Here is a 7,572-nt window from a genome sequence, read left to right as displayed (position 1 = left end):
ATCCCGCTACCAGCCTCCTCTCCCTTTGCCTACAGGACAAAACCCTCACCTCATCTTCCCATCTCTTCCCCTTTATAACCCCCAGAACAGTCATCAGAAGGCAGGATCATTTTAGCCTGGTTATCCCCCAGATGCTGGTTGGTTATACAAATAAAACTTCCAATCCTTGCACCAACAATGTTTTACCTTTGTGTAGGTTTTAGATTCCATTTTGTGGTATAACCGTTTTCAAATGCATTAAAAGAAAACTCTTCCGATATGCCGCAGACATAACCCCGGGCAATGGTGGTTTAGTATTCTTTAGAAAATTCCCAATCCTAGTGTTAGACCTTGAATTTCTCTCTGGTCATAATTTCTCTCTGGGAGTATTTTTCATTTAGTTTGGCATGTCTATTTACTATAAACCCACCTTTTAATATGTAGAATAATAATGAGCAACAGAAAGGTATACTCATTAACTAAATTGTATATATATCAACCATAGGATAGGTTCCAGCAAGAGACCATCATTGTTAGACTGCTTCACTCCTCTCCCTGCTGTGCTATAGAAGTTTGAAGGATTTTGCTTATCTAAGTATCTTTGCAGGGAATTTTTCCAGTATCTTTTTAAGTATTTGAATTCTGATTTTTATAATTTTTTTTTTCACATTAGCAACAAAGTTTTAGGTAATGGAAATTATTCTTAAATGACTTTTTTTCCCCCATAAACAACAACTATGTGTAGGGCATACCGGTTTAAGATTAACAGGAGAGTTAACCAAAGGAAAACTTGGAATTCCAATCCTTAGCCTAGAGAAGAAAAGTAAGAAACTTTTTCATTTGTCTAGGGGAAGTTTATTTAATAATATTTATGATTGTGGGGATGTGTTCGGGAGGGAAAGAAGCATAATAGAGAAATCTTTCCAGATTAGTATATGCAAATCAAAAACAAATTTAAAAAAGTATATGCAAATCGTTTACATTTAACAATACCATTTACAACTCACAAAAATGAAGGACCTAGAGTAAATCTAGCCACACTTCTAGACGGAAAATTATAACTGTTGTGAGACCTTAACAATGACATAAATACATAAATGGAGAGTTATATCTTGTTCATGGATTGGCAAAGTTAAGATAATATCAGTTGTCCACCCCCCTCCCATGAACAGATTTAATGCAATCCCACTCCAAATCCAATAATCTCAGGAGAATTTGACATAGTTGACGACTTTCTGTCTTGAGACACTTTCTTCTGTTTTTCTCCTACCTCACTGGTTATTGCTTATCAATATCCTTTGCTACCGCCTCATCTACACAACCTCTAAAATTTGGCATGCCTCAAGGCTCAGCCTTAGACCCTTTTCTGTTTTCTGTCTGTATTTTCCCCTCACATCATCTCTTCTAGTCCTATGGCTCTAAATATCACATATATATGATGGTTATCAAATTTTTACCTCTAATAAAAATTCTTCCCGGTGCTTAACTCATATATCCACTGCTTTGTCAACCATTACACTTAAATGTCTAATAGGAATCTTAAATAATATGTCCAATATAAAACTTTTGCTTCTTTCTATCCTCTTCCCCCTGGATCAACCAATTTGCTTTCCCAGTTCAATCAATGAAATGTTTATTGCTCTGGCCCAAAATTTAGGAGTTTTTCTCCATTCTTCTCTTTCTCACATTCCCTACATCTAACCAATCAAAAAGCTCTGACGACACTTCCTATAAAACGTATTCCAAATGTGACCACTTCTCAATAGCTCTACTGCTACCATGTTAGTTCAAGCTGCCATCATCTCCCACCTGGATTCCTAACTGGTTTCCTTACTTCCACTATTGTCCCTCTATGGCCCCAGGGGTCTATCTCCAACTAAGGCTGGTGGTAGTGAGGACTGTCAAACCTCTCCCAGCCAGCTGCAAGCTATGCCTCCATTTTGTCCAGTCCTCAGGCCTGGAGTCTCTGGGCAGGTCGGGCTAATCCTTGGCCCCTTCTATAGGAAAATTCCTAAATTCTAATGGCACTGAGCCAGGAGAGACCCAGAATGGACCCAACTATTCCTGTTTTACCCCAAACCAGTTGTTTGGTCCACTTCGGGGATTCCTTCTCAGGCTAGGAACCTCTGAGTGTTCTGAGGTTGGCCTATACTCTTGCAGTCCTCGAATGAGTTTAGGGTTCTTCATACCAAGCCTGGAAGGTGAAAAACGACCTCTAACTGACCCACCCTCCTGCCAACCAGTTGCCTGTTCTACTCCACACCTGTCTGTCCAATCTGGGGCGTTGTGTTTAGGCTTGGAAGCCCTGGGGATTACAGGATGGGCCTAAGAATCTCGCAGGTGAAGCCTTGGTAGGTCCAAGAGGCCTGGGTATTAACTCTGCCTAGTCTGGGGGCAAAGACAGACACCCACTTTCCAAAAAAGCCCGACCCAGCCCTCTCCCCGCCAGCTGCATCAGATCCCTTCCGGGGCCTCTTTCTCAGTCCTGGAAACTCTTGTCATCCCAGATGGAACTGTTGTCATCCTTGGACCCTGGTGGGCGAAGCTCCACGGTTCCCGAACTTATTTGGGGCAGCCCTTGAGCAGCCTGAGGGGGGGGGTCTCCCTCTGCCTGGCTCTGATGGTGATGGAACCAGCAGGAAGGTCGTCTGTGCTGGACCGGGAGGCGGGCCGTCTCACACTCTCCACCCGCTCCCTCCCCGCTGCCGCCGCCTCCGGCTGCCTATTCCTTGGGTCTCCCGGAAGGCCGAGAAGCTGGGGCGCCTGCCCGGAGGCTAACGCCCTCCCCTTCCTGTGGCCTGTAGTCGGCCAGCCCTAGGCTCGGCGGAGGCCGCGGCGGAGCTCCCGCCTGAGCGCTCTCCCGGCCCCCGCAGCTCCTGCGCCCTCCTCCTCCGCCCACAGGCGGCCGCGTGAGGCGCCGCGCCGGGAGGTGTTCAGCTACGCGCCCGGGGAGACCGCGGTGCCGCCCGCACTGCGGCTTTTCGCGATACTTCCATTCTGCCTCTGCGTTCTCACACCTGCCGGCCCTGAGAAAACAATTAGGTCGGGATTTTCTGGCGGCAGCCGACGAGTTGGGTGCTCCTCTCCGTACCGGGGTGAAGCAGACACGCATGACCCCTTGCTCTCTTACATCCGCCTGTCACTGCTGCCGACGGCCCCGGAGCTCATTCCGCGCTCCTTCGGTTCAGGAAAAGCAAATGACTTGTCACGGGGTTTTGAGGGGAGGCTGCGGAAAAGCGTGCGCCAGTCAGTGTCCGCGCCAGCGCCAGCTAGGTCGCCGCGCACAGCCGGCTGTGGCCCGCGTAGCAGGTGAAGGCCGCGGTATGCACAGGCGGCCACAGGGTAGCGCCAGCAGCCCGCCACGGGACGCGCTCAGAGCTCCGTCCAGTCCCGAAGCTCAGGCGGTGGTTTGTCCATCCCGGAGCCGGTTTCTAGTCACTAGTTCAGTGTCAAGCTGGAAAAATATATTAATGACGGTTGTTAAGTAGGTTATTTACAGTGGAATCTACTAACACATCCCTGTTAGGAACAAAGAAACAATTGAGGAGTGACAGCAAGCAGATTTGCAAACAAGTACAAATATGAATATGGATTTATAGTATCCAGTACTTTGGGGGGGGGGGCCTGTAAGGGGATCCGAACTCTCCTTGTTTTAATTTGCAATGCCCTAATGACGTACGATGTTGAACATCTTTCCTTTTCCTTTTTGGCAGCTGGCTGGTATGGGGATCCAAACCCTAGACCTTGGTATTACAACGCTGCATTCTAACCAACTGAATTAACTGGCCAGCCCTTGAACATCTTTTCGTATGTTTACTTGCCATCTATATATCTTCTTTCGTGAGGTGTCTGTTCGGGTTGTTTCTTTTCTTTCTTTTTTTTTTTTTTTGGTGGCTGGCCATTACAGGGATCCGAACCCTTGACCTTGGTGTTGCAAGTCTGTGTTCTACTGTCCAGCACTTTTTTGGCAAAAATTAATGAAACGATTTTTCTAAACTGTTCAAGAAAATATAAAACACTGACTTATCATCAATATGTTCTTTTTACTTGAAGATGTAATGTTGATCTGTCAGAAACAAAAGAACTTTTTATCTCCCTTTTGAAGTCATGCAGAATTTGCAACCGAAAATTAGACTGAGCCATTGGATGAGATACCAACTTTCCCTTTACTGAAAATGGTGGAAATGCAGGGAGGCTGCTCTTGAAGCCAAGGGATATTTCCCAGCATGTTTTTTACATATCTTAAATACTCTTTGTGATAGCATTTATGCTATTCACACAATATTTCCAGCTTTTTGTGATTTTGCATCCTCTTTGTGGTTGCATGTTATTATGTAAGTAGATCTGACCAATGAGTTGGAAATGGGAGTACTGTGTGTCACTTCTGGGGTGAAACATTTAATTCTTGGTTTGAGATGATCCAGAGCTCTCCTTCACTCTGATACAACAACTGGCTGTGTTCCAGATAGTGGCGCCCTCATCAGCCCTCTCAGCTGACTCTGATTTAACATGAATGAATAACAAACCTTCGTTGTTTTAAGGTGCTGAGATTTTGGAATTGTTACCTAAACATAGCCCAGGCTATTAGCCTGATACAGCCTAATTCACACATGAATAGAGCAGGTATAGAGCTGTGCATAAGTTTGTTGCCTAGATGAAATAAAGTGCAGATGTTATCAATATTTCTTACACTCTTTTTGCTTTGCACTCGTTAGACTCTCCCTCAGGAGCCAAGCATTTTTTGATAACATAGTAGAGAAAAGATCTTTAAATAAAATGGTCATAAAATTTTCCCTAACTCTCTATAATGCACTAGCATCTGGAACATCTCAACATAGCCCAACATGTCCATTTTTAATACCTAGTTTTGCCCCAGCCCCCACAAGTATAAGACAGGGAAATTTAGGGAAAGACACAAGAACTTAACTTAGTTTATAGGGCCTTTGTTTCTTTGGTACTGTCAGAGAGATTTTATCCCCAGAGCAATGTATCATGATTTGGGATGGGTGAGAGATATACCTTCTTTGGTAAACTGAGAGAAGAGTGAGTGGGAAGGAATAGGTGGAAAGGAGAACCAGTTTCACTTAGTGGAGACATGTTTTCAGGCAGATCAGCATTATGCAAGAATGCATATGGAAGTTGACAATCGGGAGTTTGATTCTCTTAAACTGTAGTTGCCAGTGAACCCATTAAACAGCTTTATGTATCCCCATAGGTTCACACACTCTGGGCCAGGAGGACTAAGTCAGTGGTGAGTGAAGCAATTCATATGCATTATAATAGGGAGGGGTGTTGACTCCATAGAATTAAATGCTGTATGGCTCTTGTTTCACCATATTGAGTAAAATCCCATTGATGCATTTCTTGATTTCTGCCAGTAAAATTAGCAGGCTTGCATTTTGCTTCTAATAATTAGTGAATATTAGCTTCTGATAATTAGTGAAATTGCAAATACTGACCTTAAAATGCAAGTCTTCATAATTCTCAAAAGTATAATCAGAAAGAAATGAAGATGTTCCTTCTCCCTTCCAGCTAAAGGGAGTGAAAACATTTTACATCATAAACCAGCTCAAAAAATTTGATTTGATAAGGTATTAAAGTAAGAACATTCACAAAAGTATCAGGTTTGTTCTGTACCACGTGACACCATTATGTGCATAGTTTTTGCTGTTCCTATCTTGTTCTGTTCTCTGTTAAAATAAATGTGTCCCTAGAAGTATTATTTGAACAAAGGGTCTTATAAGACTCCAAAGAATTTAGAAATTGTTGTGGTATATAAAACTGTCTCAAGTTGTACTCTCTGGAAGCAGATGCTGAGACAGTGTTTGGGGTGCAAGGTATTTATCAGGGATGAACACCTGTGAAAGAAAGAGTAAGGAAGCAGGACTGGGCAGAGGGAGAAATCAGATTGCAATGTAAGTCAGATGAAACTCTGACCAACCTGGTGAAGAGCTCTGGAGAAAATATTGCTCACAGGAATGTCCTGCTTTGGGCTGAAATGGTCTGCTTTATTCAGGCATGAGATGCACGGTGTTCCAGGAAGGATGTGACTTTAGGGGAGGTGGCTGAGGTAGATCCTGTAGGAGCTACTAACGGTTGGAAGCTGGCTGCTGAATGCACTCCTTGCAGCTGGTCATCGAGTACTTTCATGAAAGGGGATTTGGGCATTTATTCAGGCATGAGATGCACGGTATTCCAGGAAGGATGTGACTTTAGGGGAGGTGGCTGAGGTAGATCCTGTAGGAGCTACTAACGGTTGGAAGTTGGCTGCTGAATGCACTCCTTGCAGCTGGTCATCGAGTACTTTCATGAAAGGGGATTTGGGCAGCAAGTCCACTATGTCATCTGGATATACTTCCCCATATATGTTTGGGAAGCCCCTCTTCCAGAATTCCATTGGGCTTTTCTTCCTGATGGAAAATAAAGAAGAGTGAAGTTAGTGAGATAAACTATAGCTCCCATTGCTGCAGTTGGACTCAGGGGCACAATTGCTACTTATTACCTCAGCCTGACCTGGTGGCATGACCCAGACTCTTATTCCTAGGGGCCTTAGTACCTACTGGTCACTAAGCCCTCTAAATCTGCATTTGCTGTGCCAGTCTATTTAAAGTCCTAATTGGGCAAGGGAGCAATATGAGGCAACCATGTAGATTACCTGGATTACATACATGTTTCTTGCTACTTCCACTGTGTAACAGCATCCCATTCCTCCTGCTGATCAGGATCAATTATCTCTGCCAGGTTAGTGACTCCTCTTCTTGCCAACCGGTCCAGGACACAAGTAGCCCACATTATCCAGGCATTAGCTATGGGTTGTAAATAATACTCATCTCTGTCCCCTGGTGAAAGTGTGCCCCCTTTGGGGACTATGACCTATAACCTGCAGAGTCCAGAGTTACAGGGATAGAAAGCGCAAAGCATTTAAGAGTGATAGTTAACGGGAAATACTATTCACTCCTTGCTTTCTGGACTCATATATTCTTCCTACTGGGGACACTGCATAAATGGCATCCTGGAGGATGGCGCCTCAGATGTACCTTCCAGTTGTGCCTTCAGCAGGCTGTCCCAACTCTCTACTAGGCTGGCAGCTTCTGGATGGTGCAATACTTGATTTGATGAGTGGACCCCAAGGTCATGGCTCATTTCTGCACTTTCTTCCATGTGAAGTGGGTGACCTGGTTAAATACTGTGTGGTGTAGAATTCCACGCCTGGTGATTAGGCATTCCACAAGCCCCTGGATAGTGGTGCTGTCTGAGGCTCTGTGAGCAGGAAAGGCAAACCCATACCTGGAATACAGGCTGATTCCTGTGCCAAAAAAAGTGATGGCCCTTCCAGGATAGAAGGGTCTGATGTAGTTGACTTGATACCAAGTGGCCAGTTGGTGTTCTCAAGATATAGTGCCATACCAGAGGCTCAGTGTTGGTCTCTATTGCTGGTAGGTTGAACATTTCGTGGAGTCAGTAGCTAGATCAGTTTTGGTAAGTGGAAGTCTGTGCTGTTGGCCCTGTATGTAGTCTCTATTTCTGCCGCTGTGGCCACTCTGTTTATGTTTCTATTATTTCAGCACCAGGGTGGCTGAAGACAGAGGCTGG

Source organism: Galeopterus variegatus, unplaced genomic scaffold, assembly GCF_000696425.1.
Source record: "Galeopterus variegatus unplaced genomic scaffold, G_variegatus-3.0.2 Scaffold6932, whole genome shotgun sequence".
NCBI lineage: Eukaryota > Metazoa > Chordata > Mammalia > Dermoptera > Cynocephalidae > Galeopterus > Galeopterus variegatus.
This window is presented reverse-complemented; position numbering follows the sequence as displayed.